This window comes from Orcinus orca, chromosome 8 (genome assembly GCF_937001465.1).
Source record: "Orcinus orca chromosome 8, mOrcOrc1.1, whole genome shotgun sequence".
In the NCBI taxonomy this organism is placed as follows: domain Eukaryota; kingdom Metazoa; phylum Chordata; class Mammalia; order Artiodactyla; family Delphinidae; genus Orcinus; species Orcinus orca.
The window spans coordinates 93921695-93945777 of NC_064566.1; the positions used below are offsets into that span (position 1 = coordinate 93921695).

General features: G+C 40.9%; 1 long non-coding RNA gene across 6 annotated transcripts; it reads right to left on the minus strand.

Annotated features, from left to right (window-relative positions):
- Positions 1-440: 440 nt before the first annotated feature.
- Positions 441-24083, minus strand: LOC117202616 (uncharacterized). 6 transcript variants are annotated; one of them, XR_007478676.1, is made up of 10 exons: positions 23977-24083; positions 23108-23239; positions 19936-20001; positions 19398-19424; positions 18120-18240; positions 16415-16519; positions 8214-9419; positions 7503-7630; positions 1668-1784; positions 441-818 (listed from the first exon to the last, which is right to left on the minus strand). It is a non-coding gene; the product is annotated as an uncharacterized LOC117202616 (long non-coding RNA). The 6 variants fall into 6 exon arrangements; XR_007478673.1 differs by lacking the exon at positions 19398-19424; XR_007478674.1 differs by lacking the exon at positions 19398-19424 and having other exon boundaries at positions 441-707; positions 18120-18257; positions 19926-20001.

Here is a 24083-nt window from a genome sequence, read left to right on the forward strand (position 1 = left end):
CTGCCACTGAGACCCTACAGCCTGAAAAGCCGAAAATATTTGCTATCTGGCTCTTGGCAGAAAAAGTGTGTCAATTCCTTCTTTAAAGTCTTGTTCATAAAACTGCAGGGGTGGGACTTCCCTGGTGGCACAGTGGTTAAGAATCTGCCTGCCAGTGCAGGGAACATGGGTTTGAGTCCTGGTCTGGGAAGGTCCCACATGCCACGAACCGCTAAGCCCGTGCACCACAACTACTGAGCCTGCACTCTAGAGAGCCTGCAAGCCACAACTACTGAGCCCCCATGCCACAACTACTGAAGCCTGCAAGTCTAGAGCCCGTGCTCTGCAGCAAGAGAAGCCACCGCAATGAGAAACCTGCACACTGCAATGGAGAGTGGCCCTTGCTCGACACAACTAGAGAAAGCCCACGCGCAGCAACGAAGACCCAATGCAGCCAAAAATAAATAAATAAATAAATTTATTTTAAAAACTGCAGGGGTCACATCATCCAACGTGGGAAGAGAAAATGGGTTTTCCTCCTCCTCTCAAATAATATTCTGATCCAAGTAGACTAGCATTAACCAAATACTCTGTGTTCTGTGGCTTTTCTCTTTATTTTCTTCATTGCCCTGGTGGTTTTATCCCATTCTGTAGATGAGTCACTGATGCTCAGAAAGGTCCCAAGGTGAGTAAGCATTGAGGTCGGTATTCATCATTAGACTGCCTCTCTTGGAAAGGCAAAAAAGATAATAAAAACATTTCAGTTTATTACGATACCATAGGTGGCCTTATTGCAGCTGAGAGTTGAACTGATAGATATGCAGTTCCTTCTTTGACATCTAAAAGTAAAGGCAACAAAACTAATGACATTGAAAGTAAAAAAGTAAAGAAATAAAATAAAATAGTAAATACATGAAGTGGGTATACTGGGATGAGAAGAATATCAGAAGATGCCCGAAGCTATTACAGAGAGTGGGTGATGTCTGAAAACATGAGATTCTGAGCTTGAGGTTATCAGGGAGGAAAGACTGAGAATGATCTGAAAATAGCAGGACACCTACCTGATGTCCGGGCCCAATAATATGACAGTCGTGGGAGTATATACATACAGCCACCACTTTAGATGCAAAAAGATGAAGGGAATGTTCAAGAAATATTTGAGAATATAGGTGATTTTGCTGATAATGGATCATAAAATTTAGAGTAAATAGTGGAAGAATTTTAGGAGTTGGGAGGGGTGGGGGGGACAGAGTAGGGGATATGCCAATCTTTATGGGGCTTCCAATGTGGGATACGGGGTGTCATGGAAGAACCCCAACCTCATTGAGGAAGGCAAGAAGTAACAAGACTCCAAAGGTGATAACTAGGCAAGCAAGCGGGTTGGTCTGCCACAACTCCTTGGTGGCTAGAAGTTGACATTGAAACTTAATGGATCAGAGCAAAACAGTTTCTTACAGCACAGCAAACAGCAGGAGTATCAGCCTAACTGTGCTGATTCCCCTTGCCCTTAGGCCCCACAGGATGATATAATAGGCCCAGGTGGATGCTGCACATGTAGTGGGTTGTGCCACAGCTAAGAATTTCAGGCCCAAGCCTCAGTATCTTTTATAGTAAGCAGCAGACAAGCCAGCCCCCCTCCCCGCAGAAGGAACAGTTGAGCAAGCAAACAGCAGTCACGCCGTGGTCACCTTGAGCTACTTAGTTGCTCCTCTGACTATCGAAACTGCTCAATAACATGGGATAAGTCTCGCAGTTGGTACCCTCTGCAGGGATGTCCAGGACACACAAGGGATTGCCTCTCCCAACTTCATGGTGATTGATATAAACAGAGATCAAAAACATAATGGGATTAGTTCCAAGGGATTCAAGGCAGAAGTTCAAGTCTGTTCAGTGTGGTTAGGGAATAGGGAGTGGTGGGTGTCTGGGTATTATTTTTTACCCCTGTTAATAGAGGCAAGGAAGTCTAGGGATTCAAGATCTCAGTCCCAGTTCATGTACCCCTCTTGTTCTCTGATGATGTAGGTAGAAAGCCTGATGGAAGGGGAAGGTTATAATCAAGTTCTCAGGAGCTCAGGTTCACTCTTGGCCCTGTTGGTGGAGGGGCACATTTACACCAGATGCAGAATCCACTTTGATACCTGCTGAAGGAGTTGGGATTTCTCAGGAAACCAGGGGTTAGTCTAAGGTTAGAGATCCCCTCTTTGATCACATGATGTGAATAGAAGACCTGAGAGTTGTGTGGTCTTAGTTCAGTGCACGGACCAGTTACACAGGCACACCCTGCACTCTCTATTTTTTTTTGGCCATGCCACACGGCTTATGGGATCTTAGTTCACTGACCAGGGATCGAACCTGGGCCCACAGCAGTGAAACCCAGTGAAAGCGTGGAGTCCTAACCACTGGACCACCAGGGAATTACACCCCTTCTGCTCTCTTGATGTTGGGGTAAAAGAACTCATGGAGACATGGTCTTAATCCCTACATACCAGTTCACTCAGACTCCTATTGGGGAAGGGCAAACTTGTTTCTTCAGTCTTTGTCTTTTTTTGGGGGGGAGTATATATATTTTATATATATATATAAAAAATATAATATATATAAAACACAAAATGCACCATTTTAGCTTTTTTTTTTTTTTTTTTTTTGCAGTACGCGGGCCTCTCACTGTTGTGGCCTCTCCCGTTGCGGAGCACAGGCTCTGGACGCACAGGCTCAGCGGCCATGGCTCACGGGTCTAGCCGCTCCGCAGCATGTGGGATCCTCCCGGAATGGGGCATGAACCCGTGTCCCCTGCATTGGCAGGCAGACTCTCAACCACTGTGCCACCAGGGAAGCCCCATTTTAGCTATTTTTAAGTGCACAGTTCAGTTGCATTAAGCTGCAAGTTGCATTCATATCGTTGTGCAACTGTCACTGCCATCCATCTCCAGAACTTTTTCATCTTCCCCAACTGAAATTTTGTACTTATTAAACACTAACTCCCCATTCCCCTCTCCAAGCCCCTGGTAACCATCATTCTACTTTCTGTCTCTATAAATGTGACTACTCTAGTACCTCATGTAAGTGGAATCGTACAGTGTTTGTCCTTTTGTGACTGGCTTATTTCACTTAGTATAATGTCCTCAAGGTTCATCCATGTTGTAGCATGTGACAGAATTTCCTTTTTTTTTTTTTTTTTTTTTTGACCACGCCATTCACCTTGTGGGATTTTAGTTCCCTGACCAGGGACTGAACCCAAGTCCTTGGCATTGAAAGCACAGAGTTCTAACCACTGGCCCACCAGAGAATTCCCGAGAATCTCCTTACTCTTTAAGGCTGAGTAATATTGCACTGTACACAGACTACATTCTGTTTGTCCATTTATCCATCAAGGAATGCTTGGGTAGTTTCTGACCCTTTTGATTAAAACATCTGGGGAAACTAGAAGGCCCCTTTTCCTCCTTGATGGGGATAGGAAGTCCATACACTTTGATTATAATCATAATTCATAATCTTCGGTATGTATGTACTACTAACACTGATCCTGATCCAAGCATGGTCTTATTTATTCATTTATTTATATAATGAATTCACTGTCTAACTTTAAAAATGGAACGTTGCCAATAATTTACAATCTCTTTATTTGCTTCTTCCTTATCTTCTTCCCTTGCCCACCCTAAGGGTTTTTTTCATATATTTTATTGCACCTTATTCCTGAAATATATACTGTTCATGACACTACCCATTTATAAAAACTGGTAGAACTTTATAGCACAAAGAGTGAATCTTAATGTATGAAAATTTTAAAAAATCAACCAGGAGGACAGAAGATTCTAGGATGGAATATAGACTATTACAAAAGAATCTATATTATAAATGACATTATTTCACTGAAGTGGGTGAGGAAAAAGAGGTGCTGACTTAGGTAACTTTGGAAACTCTGGAAACTGGAAGACTGAAAAGGAACTATACTTAAGCTTTGTCCTCAGGTTGATAAAGTCGTTGTCCTTGGAGGTACGCGTTAACAATTCTAAAACCACTCTACGCATAGACCGGGAATGAACAAATAAGTATGTGAATGGCTGATGATGGGAACCCGCTTTCTTACTGTTGGAGTGAGAGGGTACAGTTAGGAAAGGAGGGAAAGCTAGAGTGAACCATGTGATACTGGATTATAGTGAGAGCTATTAGTATGAACTCGTGTTTAGCTTAACACAGATACTGAGAGATGATGATAGTGTTGTGTATACACATATAGGTACAGATACGGTTATTTCCTAGCTCTGTCCTATGAGAGGCCTACAAGCAATGACACCCTGTAGCAACGAGGACACCCATTAGATCTTGGTGTCCAAGATCTCCACACCATTCTCTAACAATATATTTTAGGTGGGCTTCACCTTATATATTCTCTCTCTCTCTTTTTTGGTTTGTTTGGCCATGCCACGCAGCTTGTGGGATCTTAGTTCCCCGGGCCCTTGGCAGTGAAAGCGCTGAGCCCTAACCACTGGACTGCCAGGGAATTCCCTACCATGATACTCTTTTTTTTTTTTTTTGCGGTACGCGGGACTCTCACTGTCGTGGCCTCTCCCGTTGCGGAGCTCAGGCTCCGGATGCACAGGCTCAGCGGCCATGGCTCATGGGCCCAGCCACTCCACAGCATGCGGGATCTTCCCGGACCGGGGCACAAACCCGTGTCCCCTGCATTGGCAGGCGGACTCTCAACCACTGCACCACCAGGGAAGCCCTCTTTTTCTTTTTTTTTAAATTAATTAACTAATTTATTTATTTTTGTCTGCGTTGGGTCTTCATTGTTGCGCGTGGGTTTTCTCAAGTTGTGGCTAGCGGGGGCTACTCTTCGTTGCGGTGCATGGGCTTCTCATTGCAGTGGCTTCACTTGCTGCGGAGCACAGGCCCTAGGTGCGCGGGCTTCAGCAGTTGTGGTACGCAGGCTCAGTAGTTGTGGCACACAGGCTTAGTTGCTCCATGGCATGTGGGATCTTCCCAGACCAGGGCTCGAACCTGAGTCCCCATCATTGGCAGGTGGACTCTTAACCACTGTGCCACCAGGGAAGTCCCCATGATACTCTTTTTGAGGTATCAAAAAATTTACATTTTTTCCCATGAAAATATCATGGAAAAAATTTGTGTTTTGTTTTGTTCTCTGTCTTCAATATTAGAGTCTTTTCTCAGATATCTAGTAACTTTGGCTTCTGCTTGGCTCTTGGTTAAGAATGAGGAAGTAGGGCTTCCCTGGTGGTGCAGTGGTTGAGAGTCTGCCTGCCGATGCAGGGTACACGGGTTCGTGCCCCGGTCTGGGAGGATCCCACGTGCCGCGGAGCGGCTGGGCCCGTGAGCCATGGCCGCTGAGCCTGCGCGTCAGGAGCCTGTGCTCCGCAACGGGAGAGGCCACAACAGTGAGAGGCCCGCGTACCGCAAAAAAAAAAAAAAGAATGAGGAAATAAATATCTGTTGAAATCTCTGAGCACATCCGTGGGGCTTGCTGACTTTGAGCTTCACTATAGGGGTGAACTGCATGGGTCATTTGTTGAGAACAAGATTCCCCAGAGAAATTTCTTTCAACCACCTGCCTTGATAGTAAAGGTGTATGTTCTGGGAGCCAAGTGGGAAAAAAGGTTAGGGACTCTGCGTACCCAGCATTCAGTATATGAAGAGTCATTTCATCCTCCTGCTTTACTGTGCCTCCCATCCTCCAGTCCAGAACCTCTCTGTTTTACCTTCTCCAGAGAATATAACTCAAATATTCTCCTGGGATGAGGGACAGGCTCAACCAATGCTATGGAGTGGGAAATCTATCTTTCGCACTTAGCTTTCACACAACCCTCCTCATTTTAGTCCAGCCCCACCCCCACCCCCAGTTCCAGAGGTACTTAGTGCTGTCAACCCCTGTGCCTTCTGAGGATTTTGTGATGTAATTCAGGTTGGCTCTCAGATTTGCCCACTGCCAGTTAGGCATTGAGCCTACTCTGTTCTTTCAAACTAATAACGCTTTGATTATTACCTACTGTTCTTCCTGTCCTAGTGAGTCTTTTTTCTTTTAAAAATACCATTACTGTATTGATAGTCGTGCTTTGAGAGGGAGTGAAATTAGATGGATGTGCTCAGTTTGCCATATTAATTCAGAACCTTCTTACCTCCGGTCTTGCTCCTGTCAAATCCTACCTACAAGTCTTTACCTCATCTCTTGCCAGAAACAAGTGGAATCAGGGTGAGGGAGTCTAGACAGGCTCCCTGTGGAGGGTGACCAGTGATTCAGGTCAATGTCAGTGAAGGCATGGTAAATCCTGTCTCCCTCTGAGTCAACACTGAGATCCAAGAGGCTCTATCTTCGGGGTGAGACAAGATAGCAAGCACCAACGCACCATGACAATGTTAATAATCAAGCCATTAGTTTGAAACAGAACCTAATGAGGAGGACCAGAGATGGGGCCTCACCCCCAGAAGGGGTAGTCTGGGAAGAATTGTATAGGTTGTCACTTAACCCAATGGTGAGGTTCAGGATAGGCCTATAGTTTCAGTGAGGAGAACTAAAGGACTAATCCAGAAATCACATAGAGCTAGAGCTGGGATGGTAGGCTTCAGCTCCAAGGGCTCACCACTGGAGCAAGACTAACACCAGAGAGACTGTAGCCCCTGGGTTTGTCTAGGTCCTTGCTACTCAGAATATGGGTTCAAGGACCAACAGCTGGGGTATCATCTACTAGCTTGTTAGAAATACATAATCACAGGACCTACCCTAAGCTTATTGTGTCAGAACCTACATTTTAACAAGATCCTCAGCTGATATGAGTCTACCCACAGTTTAAAGGTCTTCTATACCTACCTCTGGGGGCAAGCTGAGGGCAACAGTTGCTACAATTAGGGATACTCTTACAGACTTGCAGAAAATAAATCAAACTGAACTGACACTACTTTATTCATGGTGAGTAAATGGATTTTCCAGTGCTTGATCTACTCAGATAAAACCCAAGTATACCATTATGATGGGACCACAAAGTCAATAAAATTTGTAGGATGGTCATATTTTCTCAATTAATATGGAAGGGCCCATCATACTCTTACGTTATTAATTTTATGAAGGCACTAAAACCAGATGGAGAAACACGTGTCTTATGTTTCAACAATTGCCAAGGGTTTAGAAAAACAAACCAAGAAAAACATGAGGACCTTTGGGAATCTAAAAGATGAAATGTAGGATTTGTGTAGCCTCACATTCTTGGTGTAGTAGAAACATAGTATTTTGAGTCAAAAGACCTGGTTTGAATCACATGTCCTTCACTTACTGGCTAATAGTGGCCAAGTTATTCAACCTCTGAGTTTTCTCATCTGAAAATGAGGAATAATAATACCAAATCATAGGGTTAAGTGAGCATTAAATAAGATGGTAATGGGACTTTAAAGTTATGAGGTACTGTGCAAATGTGACTTTTGCTGTTATTAAGCCCCTGGTTCAATTACAATTCTGTAAAGTAGAGCTATGACCAAACTGTATGACTAGAAAGTCTGGGGAATGCAGTAATTACCTGCATGTTGTGATTTGAGAGACACCAGAAAAAGTCTTTGCTTGAGTGATAACTACAGCGTCTGAAATTCCGCCATCAATGTTATTATTCCTTGAGGTTAAATTAGTCTATTGTCTCCGTGAATCCCTCTGTTAAAATCCAAATTCCACAATGAAAATACAATCAGCCCCTACTTGTTTTATTGCTTTAAATGTTTCAAAATTTTTTCGTATTTATTATCTTATATTACCCTTTCAATTATGTGATATGGTGGAGTTGATATTTTTACTATTTTTGCCATTTTGCAAATAAACTAATTGAGGCTCAGACAGCTGAAAGTGACTTAACCAAGTTCACACAGTCACTTCCATCCCTCCTGAAACTCAAGTCAAACATTTAAGTAAGTCTTTATCCTTCCTTTCCCTGCTATCTTATATTCGAGGCATGAGAAGATGCTATCAGTTCTACCTCCAAAATATTTTAAAATCCACTTTCTCTTCTCCATGTCTACTGCTATTTACTTTACCATATTTCTACATCATTATCATCTCTACACTATCATCTCTCACCTGGACTACTGTGATACCCTTCTGACTCTTCTCCCTGCTTCTACCTTTACCCCAACAATGCATCCTCATAAAGTAACCAAAATGATCTTTTAAAAACAGAAAGTGGATTTTCAACAAATGGTGCTGGATATCCACATGCCAAAGAATGAAATTGGACTCTTACCGTACACCGTATACAAAAATTAACTCAAGGGGCTTCCCTGGTGGCGCAGTGGTTGAGAGTCCGCCTGCCGATGCAGGGGATGCGGGTTTGTGCTCTGGTCCGGGAAGATCCCACATGCTGCGGAGTGGCTGGGCCCGTGAGCCATGGCCGCTGAGCCTGCACGTCTGGAGCCTGTGCTCTGCAACGGGAGATGCCACAACAGTGAGAGGCCCACGTACCGCAAAAAAAAAAAAAAAAAAAAAAAAAAAAAACTCAAAATGGATGAAAGATCTAAACATAGAAGCTAAAACTATAAATCTCTTAGAAGAAAACATAGTAGAAGAAAAGCTTTATGACATTGGATTTGGCAATGATTTCTTGGATACAACACCAAAACCACAGGCAACAAAAGAAAAAATAAATAAATTGGACTTCATCAAAATTAAAAACACTTTGTGGGGCTTCCCTGGTGGCGCAGTGGCTGAGAATCTTCCTGCCAATACAGGGGACACGAGTTTGAGCCCTGGTCTGAGAAGATCCCACATGCCGCGGAGCAACTAGGCCCATGAGCCACAACTACTGAGCCTGTGTGTCTGGAGCCTGTGCTCCACAACAAGAGAGGCTGCGACAGTGAGAGGCCCGCGCACCACGATGAAGAGTGGCCCCTACTTGCCACGAATAGAGAAAGCCCTCGCACAGAAATGAAGACCCGAGACAGCCAAAAATAAATAAGTAAATAAATAAATTTATAAAAAAAAACAAAACACTTTGTGCATCAAAGAACACTATCAACAGAGTGAAAAGACAACCCATGGAGTGGGAGAAAATATTTGCAAATACCTGATAAAGGATTAATATCCAAAATACAAAGAACTCCTACAACTCATCAACAGAAAAACAAACAAACCAATTAAAAATGAGCAAAGGACTTGAATGGACTTTTTCTCCAAAAAAGATATACAGATGGTCAATAAGCACATGAAAAGATGCTCAACATCACTAATCATTAGGGAAGTGCAAATCAAAACCACAATGAGGGGGCTTCCCTGGTGGCGAAGTGGTTGAGAGTCCGCCTGCCGATGCAGGGGACACAGTTTCGTGCCCCGGTCCGGGAAGATCCCACAAGCTGCGCAGTGGCTGGGCCTGTGAGCCATGGCCACTGAGCCTGCGCGTCCAGAGCCTGTGCTCCAGCAACGGGAGAGGCCACAACAGTGAGAGGCCCGTGTACTGCAAAAAAAAAAAAAAAAACACAATGAGATACCACTTCACATTCATTAGGATGATGAAAGAAAGAAAGAAAAAGAAAGAAGAAAGGGAAAAGAAAAGTAAAAGAGGAAAAGAAGAAGGGAAGGGAGAAGGAAGGAAGAAAGAAGAAAGAAGGAAGAGGAAGGAAGGGAAGGAGGGAGGGAGAGATGGAGGGAGAGAGGGAGAAAGGAAGAGAGAGAGATGAAAGAAAGAAAGAAAGAAAGAAAGAAATAAAGAAAGAAAGAAAGAAAAAGAGGAAGGATGGAAGGAAGGGAGAAAGAAAAGGAAAGAAAAGAACAAGTGTTGACAAAGATATGCAGAAATTGGAACCCTTGTGCATTGCTGATGGGAATGGAAAATGGTGAAGCCACTGTGAAAAACAGTATGGCAGTTCCTCAAAAAATTAAAGAATTAGGGAATTCCCTGGTGGTCCAGTATTTAGGACTCCGCACTTTCACTGCTGAGGGCCCGGGTTCAATCCCTGGTCAGGAAACTAAGATCCTAAAATCCGTGCAGCACGTCCAAACAAACAAACAAAAGAATTACCATACAATCCAGCAATTCTACTTATGGGTATGTATTCAAAAGAATTGAAAGCAAAGACTTGAACAGATATTTGTACATTCATAGGAGCATTATTCACAATAGCCAAAGATGGAAAAAACACAAATGTCCACTGATGTATGAATGGATAAACAAAACATGAGGGGGTTTTTTGTATATACATTCAATGGAATATGCTTCAGCCTTGAAAATGAAGGAAATTATGACACATGCTACAACATGATGAACCTTAAAGATATTATGCTGAGTGAAATAAGCCAGACACAAAAGGACAAACACTGTATGATTCCATTCATATGAGGTACCTAGAAGAGTCAAATTCATAGAGACAGAAAGTAGAATGGTGGTTGCCAGGGGTAGGGGGAGAGGAGAATGCAGAGTTATTTTTTAATAGATACCGAATCTAACTTTAGGAAGATGAAAAAGTTCTGGAGATGGATGGTGGTGATAGTTCCACAACAATGTGAATGTACTTAATGCCACTGAACTATACATCTAAAAATATAAAGTGGTAAGTGTTATGTATATTTTACACAAACCAACCAACCAACCAAAAATCCCTCCAAAGCAGAAACCTGATCTTCTCAATCCTCTCCTTAGGATCTTTTAATGATTCCTGTTTACAGTTAGCATGGGCTGCAAGGCCCTGCATGACCTGGCTGGTGTTCACTTTGCCAACCTCATTTTGGGAAGGAAGAAAGGGAGGTCAGGAGCGATAAAGGGAGGAATCAGAGCTGAGATCCAAATCCAGGTCTCCTGACTCTCAATGATATAGTCTGTCTACTGTAATTACCTGCCTCCTATATTTGTAAGTTAAACTTAATCAGCTAATTAACACCTTAGATCAAATAATTTAACAATTGTTTTCCAATGTGATACCTTGCTGAGAATACAGTCCTTACCTACATAATATGATAACTTTTACACGAAGAAAGATATCCTGAGCAGGTAGCACTGGAAAATAAAAGCAGAGTGGGGAACTGCAGTCAGTTCTCATTTGTTCTAACTGGGGAAGCAGGGGGAAGCTTTACAGAGGAAGGGCTATTAGGACTCAGCAAAGCTTTAAGAAGAAGTAGAATTTCCATGAGTAAAGGATGGTAAAAAGGACACTGAAGGCAGAGGACAGCCAGAGCAAAGACAAGGGAAAATGCATGAGTGGAGAATGCCTGGGAACAGTCAGGTAGATGGAAGGGTGGAGCAGATGGAGTGTAGACTGGAGGGGTGGGAGATGAAACTGGGGAGGCAGTTCAGGACCTAAAAGGGAGAAGGGAACCCAAAGCCATGATAAGGAAACTGGACTTTAAGAGAAAAGGAGAGTGAGTCACTGCACTGTAGAATCAGAGCCAAGGAACCCCAGGAGTTTTTGGTGGAGAGAAAGGGAAAGGGCAATGTCATGGGCCAAGTACCTGCATCTGAGCATGTGGGGACTTAGGATCGGGAAGGCAGAAAGATGGGGAAGAAAGAGCAAGGTCTCTTCCGGACCTATGCTCAGACAGGGAAATTAAGAGGAGGGGACCAGAGACAGGCGCTAGACAACTGTGGTACTGTTTGATGAACTCTCAAGAGTGTAGTTGGCACAGGAAACTATATTAAATATCTTGTGATAAACCATAATAGAAAAGAATATGAAAAAGAATGTGTATATATGTATAACTGAATCACTTTGCTGTACAGCAGAAATTAACACAACATTGTAAATAAACTATACTTCAATAGAATAATTTTTTTAAAGAAGAGTGTAGTTCGAACCTGGAATCAAGAGACCTTAATGAAAAAAGTAACAGAGGTGGGTGGATCCTAGAGGGTTTTGATAAAGATCTTAGATAATTTCCTTATTTTAGAAATTTTAGCCTAAGTCCTTGAAAATTGCACTAATACCTCTGGCTGACTGGCTATCTACAACAGCAGAGTGAATGGAATAAATAAATAAGATTTTTTAAAGTTCAATGTTTATAGGCATATTTATTTTAAAAGTGACTGGGGACTTCCCTGGTGGCACAGTGGTCAAGAATCTGCCTGCCAACGCAGGGGACACAGGTTCGAGCCCTGGTCCGGGAAGATCCCACATGCTGCAGAGCAACTAAGCCCTTGCGCCACATTACTGAGCCTGCATGCCACATCTGTTGAGCCTGCATGCTGCAACTACTGAAGTCTGCGTGCCTAGAGCCTGTGCTCTGCAACAAGAGAAGCCATTGCAATGAGAAGTCCGCACACTGTAATGAAGAGTAGCCCCCGCTCGCCGCAACTAGAGAAAGCCCACGTGTAGTAACAAAAACCTAATGCAGCCAAAAACAATTTTTTTAAATAAATAAATAAATAAAATAAAAAATGACTGAATTAGAAGACATTAAATAATGTTGATACACACCAGGAAGGGATTAGGCAAGGAAAGGCAGGTTATTTCACCACAAGAAATAAAGACCATAGTTAGAAGTTAATGACCAGCCAAAGATTTAGGTCTTGTGGTAGTTTTCCTAGCTCCAGAGGATCATTATGGTGGAAACTTCTTTATGGTACTTAGCTGAAATAAACAGATGGCAGTTGGAGAATTTTACTCTGTGACCCCAATGTAGTGTTAAAAAGAAAGAACTCTTTTAATAAGTCTGGTGTGTTAGGAGGGAAGGCACAAAAATCCAAAATGGTTTGGTGATACTGAAGATCCTATCAAGTAAGAGGGCATAGTGAAGCTCCAAGAGGGCAGAGAGCTCTGTAGCCCCATCCGCTAGAAAGGGACCAGCACACAGAAACATTCAGTGAGTATTGTGAAAGAATGGGTGGATGCACAGGTGTGGATTCTTGCCTTTGTTTTAACTTAGAAGATCTCCAGCAGTGAGCCACAAAGCTCTGAGCTTGGTCCTGAGCTGTTATGTTCTTTTGATTGAAGAAATACAAAGTATGCTTACCAAAGAGCTATCAATAATTAGGGCTGGCGAGTAATACGCTGGCCTTAGAAGAAAATTCCCTGTCAAGTGACTACTTAAATCAGAATTTGAGTAAATATCTGTAAGTTGTGCTATAAATAGATTTCTACATGACTTCTCACCTGAGATGCCTTCTAACTTTCAAGTTCCCCGATAATGATTATGTTACTCCTTATACTTAAGCGCCTGCAAATGTTCCCTATTGCCTATCTACGTAACAATTTCCTCTTTGCAATGCCCTGCTTACTTTGATCCTACTCTCCTTTTTTTTTCAGCACTTTTTGTTTTTCCAGCACTTTTGAAAAGCTTTTTCTCATCCCACACAGAGGCCATGCCTGTTCTACTTCAGTGGTTAAAAGTTTAAATAACGTAAGTGTTAGATTTAGAAGGAACTGGCTCTGAATTCCAGATCCACCACTTGCTGTGGGGCTTTTGGTAAATTACCTGACTTCTTTCAGCTTTAGTTTTATCATAAAATGGTGGTGATGATGATGATGATGTGCTTTCTGAGGATTAATAAAGATCATATGGAAGTTCCCAGGACTGTGTCTGATACTTCGTTCTGTCATCTTACTTCTTCACGGATTTTTCCCCTTCTGTCAGGACGATACTATTCACTGCCTAATTGCTTTTGAATTGTTTCACATGTTTTCATTTTAGCGTTACTACTAGATTGTTATGAAACCCTGGAGTCTGTAAGCAGGGTCCAAAAAGTTTGACCTCCCGTACCTGTAGTACTTGTCTATAAAATGAGACAGCTGGGCCAAATAATCCTTTTATCTATGAATTCTGTTATTTCAATATGCCTTTTGTATCCCTGAGGTGGCTTGCACAGTCTGACACATAACTATTTGTTAACTGATTGACTAAAATCTCTTTGTTGTTACTTCTCTCTTTTCTATTTACAGTAGTCATAATATAGTAGTATTAGGATCAATATAGTAGGATCAACTAGGATAATGTATATGAAAGTAATTTTAAAATTTGAAGTCGTAATTATATGTGTGTATATAAATTATATATTTATATATATTATATGTATACATAAGCAGTACATAATAAACTACCATCTATATATATCTGTATATAAACATATGTAAATATATAGATATAGCTAGCTAGCTAGCTAGCTAGCTAGATGATGTGATAGTTGTAATAGTAGAAAGAATAGTGGTAATAGGACCATCCATGATTTGAGGCAATTCTAATTTATTTACCAGTGTAAGACTGAGGCTGGACTTATGTGACCCCAGGCCCAGCTTATGCTTGTCCAGGGTGATTCTCTGACAGCAGAGAGGTCCCATGTCATTGGGAAATTATTATTTATTAGTTTTACAGCGCATTGTACACAGAATCCATGCTCTGTGTTAGTCAACGTGAAGAAAATAAAGCTGATTCAGGCATGATCCCAATCTGGTGAAGGAGACCGCTAATATGAAGTTATCACCATAATATTTTACTCCTGAGAGATATTAAGCAAGGGAGATTTTTCTCCTGCTGCCTCTTCTCTTCAAGCCTTTAATCTTGCTGGCCCCTTACTTCTCTCCTTTACCCTCTCTACTTTATACCTGGCAATTCCTATTTATTCTTTTTGTTTTAATTAATTAATTAATCTATTTATTTTTGGCTGTGTTGGGTCTTCATTGCTGCACGCGGGCTTTCTCTAGTTGCAGTGAACGGGGACTACTCTTCCTTGCAGTGCGCGGACTTCTCATCGTGGTGGCTTTTCTTGTTGCAGAGCACGGGCTCTAGGTGTGCGGGCTTCAGTAGTTGCGGCACGCAGGCTCAGTAGTTGTGGCTCACGGGCTCTATAGCGCAGGCTCAAGAGTTGTGGCACACAGGCTTTGTTGCTCCGTGGCATGTGGGATCTTCCCAGACCAGGTATCAAACCTGTGTCCCCTGCATTGGCAGGTGGATTCTTAACCACTGCACCACCAGGGAAGTCCTTCCTGTTTATTCTTTAAGACTCAGTTCAGGTACACGATGCTTCCACTCCCCCCATACCTTACCATCACATTACTAAAGGCCTATTTATAGCAGTTCCTTTAAGCTAGTACATCATGTTCAGCAATCAAGAAAAATTAAAAGGCATATTAAAAAGCAAAAAAAAAAAAAACAAACCACAATTTGAAGAGATAGCGCAAGCATCGAAACCAGACATCTAACCAGAGTTGTTAGAATGATCAGACCTGGAATTTAGAACAACTATGATTAATGTACTAAGGACTCTAAGGGATAAAGTAGACAGCATGCAAGAACAGGTGGGTAATGTAAGAAAAGAGATGGAAATTCTAAGAAAGAATCAAAAATAAATGCTAGAGATCAAAAACACTGTAACAGAAATGAAGAATGTCTTTCATGGCTTATTAGTAGACTGGTCATGGCTGAGGAAAGAAACTCTGAGCTTGAGGACGTATCAATAGAAGTCTCCAAAACTGAAGAGCAAAGAGAATAAAGATTGAAAAAAACAGAATAGAATATCCAAGGACTGTAGGACAACTACAAAAAGTATAAGATATGCATAATGGAAATAACAAAAAGAGAAGAAATAGAGAAAGGAAGAAGAGGAATATTTGAAACAATAATGACTCAGAATTTCTCCAAATTAATGTCAGACACAAAATCACAGATCCAGGGAGATTGGAGAACAATGAGAAATATAGATGTAAAAAAACCTACACCTAGGCATAGCATTTTCAAACTACAGAAAACCAAAGATAAAGAAAAATGCAAACTCCTAGAAAATAACATAGAAGAAAAACCTAGATGATCTTTTAGATATTAATACAACGCCAAGGGACTTCCCTGGTGGTGCAGTGGTTAAGAATCCGCCTGCCAATGCAGGGGACATGGGTTTGAGCCCTGGTCCGGGAAGATCCCACATGCCGCAGAGCAACTAAGCCCGTGCACCACAACTACTGAGCCTGCACTCTAGAGCCTGCGAGCCACAACTACTGAGACTGCATGCTGCAACTACTGAAGCCTACACACCTAGAGCCCATGCTCCACAGCAAAAGAAGCCACCGCAATGAGAAGCCCGTGCACCACAACGAAGAGTAGCCCCCACTCACCGCAGCTAGAGAAAGCAATGAAGACCCAACGCAGCCAAAAATAAATGACTAAATAAATTTAAAAAAATACAACGCCAAAGGCACAGTCCATGAGGGAAATAATTGATAAACTGGACTCCATTAAAATAAAAACTTCTGTACCACAAAAGACAATGTCAAAAGACTATAAAGACAAGCCACAGAATGGGAGAGAATATTTGCAAAAGACACCTGATAAAGGACTGTTATCCTAAATATATAAAGAACTTTTAAAACTCAACAATAAAGAAACAAACAACCTGATTTTAAAAATGGGCCAAAGTCCTTAACAGATTCCTTACCAAAGAAAATATACAGATGGCAAATATGCATATGAAAAAATGCTCCACATCATACATCATTAGGGAATTGCAAATAAAACAACGAGAATATCACTACATACCTATTAAAATAGTCAAAATCCAGGACTTCCTAGTGGTCCAGTGGTTAAGACTCTGAGCTTCTACTGTGGGTTGCATCTCTGGTGGGGGTAGTTCTGCATGCTGAACTGTGCGATCAAAAAAAAAAAAAAAAAAAAAGTCAAAATCCAGAACACCAACAACATCAAGTGCTGAGAAGAACATGCCATTGGCTGGTGGGAACACTAAATGGTTTAGCCACTTTGGAAGACCATTTGGTGGTTTCTTACAAAACTAAACATACTCTTACCATATAACCCAGCAATCATGCTTCTTGGTATTTACCCAAATGAGTTGAAAACCTAGGTCCACATGAACACCTGCACATGGATGTTTAAGGCAGCTTCATTCATAATAGCCAGAACTTGGAAGCAACCAAGATATTCTTCAAAAGGCAAATGGTATATCCATTCAATAGAATATTGTTTATCACTGAAAAGCAATGAGCTATCAAGCCATGAAAAGACATGGAGGAATCTTAAATGCATGTTACTAAGTAAAAGAAGCTAATCTGAAAAGGCCATATGCTGTATGATTCCAACTACATGATGTTTGGAGAAGGCAAAACTATGGCGGCATTAAAAAAAAAGACAGTGGTTGCCAGGTCTGGAGAGGGAGCTGGTAGGGAGGAATAGGTGGAACACAGAGAAATTTTAGGGCAGTGAAAACACTGTGTGATATTGTAATGTTGGATACATATCATTATACATTTGTCCAAACCCACAGAAAGTACAATACCAAGAGTAAACCCTAATGCAATTTATGGACTTTGGGTAATTATGATGTGTCAGTGTAGGTTCATCAACTAGGGGCAGGACGTAGAGAATGGACTTGAGGACATGGGGAGGGGGAAGGGTAAGCTGGGATGAAGTGAGAGTGGCATGGACTTATATATACTAACAAATGTAAAATAGATGGCTAGTGGGAAGCAGCCGCATAGCACAAGGAGATCAGCTCCGTGCTTTGTGACCACCTAGAGGGGTGAGATAGGGAGGGTGGGAGTGAGACACAAGAGGGAGGAGATATGGGGATATATGTATATGTATAGCTGATTCACTTTGTTATAAAGCAGAAACTAACACACCATTGTGAAGCAATTACACTCCAATAAAGATGTTAAAAATAATAATAATAAATAAATTAAAAAATTTTAAATGTAGGTTCATCAATTGTAACAAATGTACCATCCTGTTATAATAGTAGGGGAGGCTGTCCATGTGGGTGGGCAAGAGGTATATGGGAAATCTCTATACCTTCTTCTCATTTTGCTGTGAACCTAAAAGTGCTCTTTAAAAATTGTCTTAAAAAAAATTCAGATCAGGCATCATTTTCTCCTAGACACCTTTTCTAACCAACCCACCTCCTCCTTCTACTTCTTAGAACATTCAATTCTCTCCTCTATCAATTGTGTATTGTATTAGAATCATTTGTCCTCACTATCACTAGATAGTGAGTTCCTTGAGGAGAGAAATGTTACCTTACTCATTTTTCTCCCCATTGTTTAGCAGAGTGCCTGACACATAAGTAAGAATTAAATAAATATCTACTGAAATGAAAGGAAATTCAGTGGGCCTAAGATGACTTTGTCAATTACTTGGACATTGCCTTTAAGAATATCCAGCTTTTTAAAACATACAAGAAGATGCAAGAAACTGTCTGCCAGAACTAATTTGGACGATGCCCGGTTACCTCCTGTGTTCCAACTTCCCACTGCACTGCAGCCTTTTAGGATTCCAGGTGCTGATTCCTATTCTTGACCTCGCTTCCACCATCTGCTCCCCTCAGCTTTAACGGTCTTCTTTCTTAAGACCTGAAAATTAACCTTGACTATTCATCCATCAAATATTTACCAAAAAATATTTATTATGCCTGGCACTTCCTGGTACTGGGGTTACAAGCAAACAAGGCTCCTACCCCAGAAGAACTCATTCAGTCAGGGAGAGAGACTTGTAAACACATGGGTAAGAGAAAGGTAGACATTGTGATAGAAACAGCCATGGACTATTGGCACTCAGAACTCAGGGTTTTATCTTGAGAGAGACCCTAAAAATCTATGATATAAGGATTTGTCATTTTTAATGAGGTGGAAATTTGAATGAAACTATCTTGAAGGTTGGTGGGCAATGAAAGCAAAGCACTTAGCCAGATGTCTAGACTGGGTGTGTATTTTGGCCTGGCATTGAGGTTCTTAACTCCTTCTCAAGCACATGGTTACATTCATTACAGATATCAAGCTGATTGTTTAAATTTTTCAGGTACATTTAATCAGAGAGTAAATGCTATTGTAGGGTTCCCAAAAATGGGGTGTTCTCTAAGACCTCAGAAAAATGTTCTTATGAATGTGAAGGATATATGTACTTAAGGATAAATTTATTAAATATATAGACCTGTACAATGAAAGTTACAAAATTTGCTGAGAAAAATTAAAGATGATCTAAAATGATGGCACAATAAACAGTATTCATGAATCAGAAGAGTCAATGTTGTTTTCAGTTCTCCCCCAAATATGTATTCAATGTATGCCAGTCAAAATTTCAAAAGGCTTTTGTAGAAATCAAGAACATGATTCTAAAATTTATATGGAGGGAATATCCTTGCAGTCCAGTGGTTAGTACTCGGTGCTTTCACTGCTGGGGAGCCTGGGGTTCAATCCCTGGTGGGGGAACTAATATCCCACAAGCCACACAGCATAGCCAAAATTAATTAATTAAATAAAATTTATAAGGAAATGCAAAGGACCTAGGATAGTCAAAACAATTCTGAAGAAGAAGACAGCTAGAAGACTTACACTATCTGATTTCAAGAGTAACTATATAGTTACAGAAATTGTGATAGTCTGGTATTGATATAAAGATAGACATAAATATAAATGGAACAGAATATAAGTCCAAAATTGACCCACACATATATAGCCAATTGTCTTACAATACAGCAGCCAAGATGTCAATAATTCAATGGAGGACTTACCTGGTGGCGCAGTGGTTAAGAATCCACCTGCCAATGCAGAAGACACGAGTTCAAGCCCTGGTCCGGGAAGATCCCACATGCCGCAGAGCAACTAAGCCCGCAAGCCACAACTAGTGAGCCTGTGCGGCACAACTACTGAAGCCCGTGCACCTAGAGTCCGTGCTCCGCAACAAGAGAAGCCACCGCAATGAGAAGCCCACGCATCGCAATGAAGAATAGCCCCCGCTCGCCGAGAAAGCCCATGCGCAGCAACAAAGACCTAACGTAGCCAAAAATAAATAAACAAATAAATAAATTGGGCCGGAACAATTGGACATCCATATGCACAACAATTAACTTTGTTCTTTACTTCACACTATACACAAAAATTACCTTAAAAAGGATTACTAACTGAAATGTAAAACTTAAAGATATAAAACTTCTAGGAGAAAACATGGGAGAAATTCTATTGTATTGATAACTAATAGTAAAGGTTTCTTAAATAGAACACAAAAAATAACACACCATAAATGAAAGAGAATGATAAACTGTATTTTACCAAAGTTAAAAACTTCTGTTCTTCAGAAGATACTGTAGAGAATTCCCTGGTGGTCCAGTTAAGATCCTGCATGACGAGTGGCATGGCCAAAAAACAAAACAAAAATTAAAAAAAAAGCAAACAAAAAGACACTGTTAAGAAAATGAAAACACAAGCCACAGATTGGGAGAAAAAAATGTCTGAAATAAATATATTGACAAAGAACTTTTGTTCTGAATATAGAAGAACTTTTACGACTCAGTAATAAGAAAAATAACCTAATATTTTTTAATGGGCAAAAGAGTTGAACAGGCACTTTGCAAAAGAAGATATATAAATGGCCAAAAAGAATATGAGAAGATGCTTAATATCATCAGGGAAATGCAAATTAAAACCACCATAAGATATCATAACAACTAGAATGGCTAAAGTTTTTTTAATTGATAATATTGTGTATTGCCAAGGATACAGAGCAACTGGAACTCTCACAGTCTGCTGATGGGGGTGTAAAATGATAAGCCACTTTGGAAAACAGATGGGAAGTTTACTATAATGCTAAACATACACTTGCCATATGACTCAGCATTTCCAGTCCTAGGTCCAAGAGATCCAAGAGAAAGGAAAACACATGTCCACACAAAGATTTCTACATGAACTTCCATCCTCATTTTATTTATAATAAGCAAAACCAGAAACAACCCAAATGTCCATTAACTATTGACTGGATAAACAAATTGTAGAATATCCATCAACAGAACAGTACTTGGCAATACAAAGGAGTGAACTATGTACTGGTACACACAACAACATGGATGAATCTTAACATATCATGTTAACAGGAAGAAACCAGAAACAAAAGTTGATTCTACTCTGATTCTATTTATTGAAATTGTAGAAAAAGCAAAACTAAAGTGACAGAAAGCGGATCAATGTTTGGTCATGTCAAAATGACTCAGGAACCAACTTGAATGGGATTATTTTGGGGCAATCTGGTTATCAATAAGAAAAATAATTGCAATGAATGAAACATATCAAATGTGTTTCAATCCATGAGTTTATAATGATATTAAACCACACACACACACACAATTAAAAAAATATAAGAATATGACAAATTAACAATTTTCAGTTGGGAAGACAAAAATGTTGTTATATAATATGTTCTTTTTTTTAATAGATCTTTATTGGAGTATAATTTCTTCACAATACTGTTAGTTTCTGCTGTACAACAAAGTGAATCAGCCATACGCATACACATGTCCCCATATCCCCTCCCTCCTGAGCCTCCCTCCCACCCTCCCTATCCCACCCCTCTAGGTCATCGCAAAGCAAGAAGCTGATCTCCCTGTGCTATGCTGCTGCTTCCCACTAGCCAACTATTTTACATTCGGTAGTGTATATATGTCGATGCTACTCTCACTTCACCCCAGCTTCCCCCTCCCACCCCATGTCCTCAAGTCCATGCTCTATGTCTACATCTTTATTCCTGCCCTGCAACTAGGTTCATCAGTACCAATTTTTTTTTTTTTAGATTTGATATATATGCGTTAGCATACGGTATTTGTTTTTCGCTTTTTGACTTACTTCACTCTGTATGACAGACTCTAGGTCCATCCACCTCACTACAAATAACTCAATTTTGTTTCTTTTTACTGCTGAGTAATATTCCATTGTCTTTACATTATTTCTAACAATATCTTGACCTGACCACAAAGATCTTAAAATTGAGAAATAAAATACTTACTGACCATATGGTTACTGATTGAAATAAATCGAGGCAAATGAAAATGTGTTAATTTGTAAGAATGGGAGTGAAAAAAAATTTTCCTGTTGAAACATTTCTTAATGTTGTTTCAACAATAAATAAAACTCTGAAACTTTTTCTATAAACCATCGGACCTTGCGTTCTACCCACAGAAATTCCCTGAATTCACAGTGTGTCCATTCTCAGTCCACATAGCTTTTCTTCCTTCTTTTCATATCTGAAATGCCAGGTCCCCTGAAGTCTCCCAGTTTAATTACTGTAAGTGACAAAATGTCAAATAGTCTCCTAAATTCCAGGCCACTTGGGTGGTGTTTTGACACTCATTCTCAAAGTCCTAGGTTTACATTTGATCATGTTTACATTACACCAATCAGTCCATAGACCTTTTGTCAGGGTTTCTATATTTCCTCCCTTTGGGTTGGCATGCAGTCATGAGCGAAACCAGAAAGAATTCGGATGGAATCATTAAACCCATCATCATTAATGGAAAGACAACTTGAAGGGCAAGCTCTCCTGATAGCTTTCAGTCAATTTGTCTCATAGTCAGAAAACAGCTATTTTTACCTATCACCAGCTGTATGGTGATATGGAAAACTGTATGGAAAACACAGACCCTGAATGGGGCCCAGGGGAAGGGGAGGTTGTGTGTGGGAAGTGAGGAGTGAGATAGCGTTGTATGCCCCAGAATTACGTTCCTGCAAGGAACTGAGGGGATAGTGGAGGCTTAGAGCTAAAAAGAACCTCAGCAATGACCGAGTCCATCCCTTTCACCTTACACATTAAGAAACAAAGGCTCAAAGAAGTAAAGTGAGCAATAGCCTTCAGAGAAGAACCCAGGGTACCCTGAAGCTTAGTTTAGGGTCCTTTCCACTCTACCGCCTGCATTGTTTAAATGAATTATTTAGAAAGCTAAAACAGACATATTAGGAGACAACATCAATAAATTTCAGGGTTCGGTGACATTCAGATTTTGCCAAAACACTAAAAACTGCCTGAGCCACAGAGGTATTCAAATATTAGCAGAGGCTAGTTTAACCAGCTCTAGTGTTCCCTGGGGCACACTTCCCTTGTTTATGTTTATTAATTAAAAAGTTGAAAACAAGGAAGTATAAAGATAGGTCATAGGTTCCACATAGGCACAAATTCAACGCTTGATCATTCATTCCTGGTTGAGCAATACTTAATGAGTGTCTGCTATGCCAGGTGCTGGGAATCCACACAACAAGGTCTCTGCTCCCTCAGAGCTTAGAGTATAGCAGGGAAGACAGTGTATTAAAGTAGTAATTACATTAAAGTGTGTTGAGTGTTAAAACTGAAGAAATTCAGGATCCTATGGATTTATCCCTGGAGACTAATTCAAGCTGCATCATTTGAGTTCCCCAAACACAAATTCTTTTCGATAAAACATTTAAAGCAACAAACATTTACCTGCTGGTGTGCCATAAATTGTGTGAACATCTGCAAGAGAATTCCGAGGTAAATTAGCGTTTTATAGGTGGACAAATTATTTTGGATTATATACGTCTGATAAATGTAGTACTATTTGACAGTACAGGTCACCTGAAAAATAATTTGACATATCTTAAAACTTTAGGCTTCCAGGTTTTCACAGTAATTCTTAACGGGTTTTGTCTGCAAAACCGACCCCCCTGATCATTTTCAGAACTCTGGAAGGCTCTACCAATTCAGACAAGGGTCTTAACGAATCCTATCCATTTTTAAAGGGCCAGCTCAGGGCCCTGCTCCACCAAACGTTTTCATAGCCTGCGTACATATTTTGCCCCTCCTCTCTGTTATAGATTCCGCATTTATATAGGATTTAGCACATCATCTTTTTAATATTAACTGTGTGTATGTATATATGTATATATATATATATATATATATATATATATATATGTCTTCCCCGAAACTGGATGGATCTCTAAGGAAAAGGACTGTCTCTCCATCCCCCTATAGTATCACCTTAAGAGGCGGTCATCCAAAATCCATACATTCATCATAGAAACAGAAATTCCACCCATAAATGTAAGGGACTGCCTCATTAACTTGGGGCCCTATTTCCCTCCCACTGGCAGCAATCTGTTTTATTCCATGGGGTGGAGGAGGAAGCCAGGTTGGCGGGGTGGGAAGGGAATGGCGTCAGTGCGAGGTCACAGCACATTGTCCCGAATGCCATCTCCACACTACGGTGACATGAACGCAGGACTGAGGGATGCAGCCGTAGGAAAGATAGAGGCCCAAGTCACGCAGACTACATGCAAAACGAGGGCAGGACAGAGAACAAAGCGTGGAACCTTGCGAGGCGTGTCAGGACACCTGGACGCCGGCAGCGAGCTCCCGCAGAAAGAAAGTGAGGAGAGGCGAGCTAAGCCAAGGCCTGGCAGGATGGGGCGGGACTTCC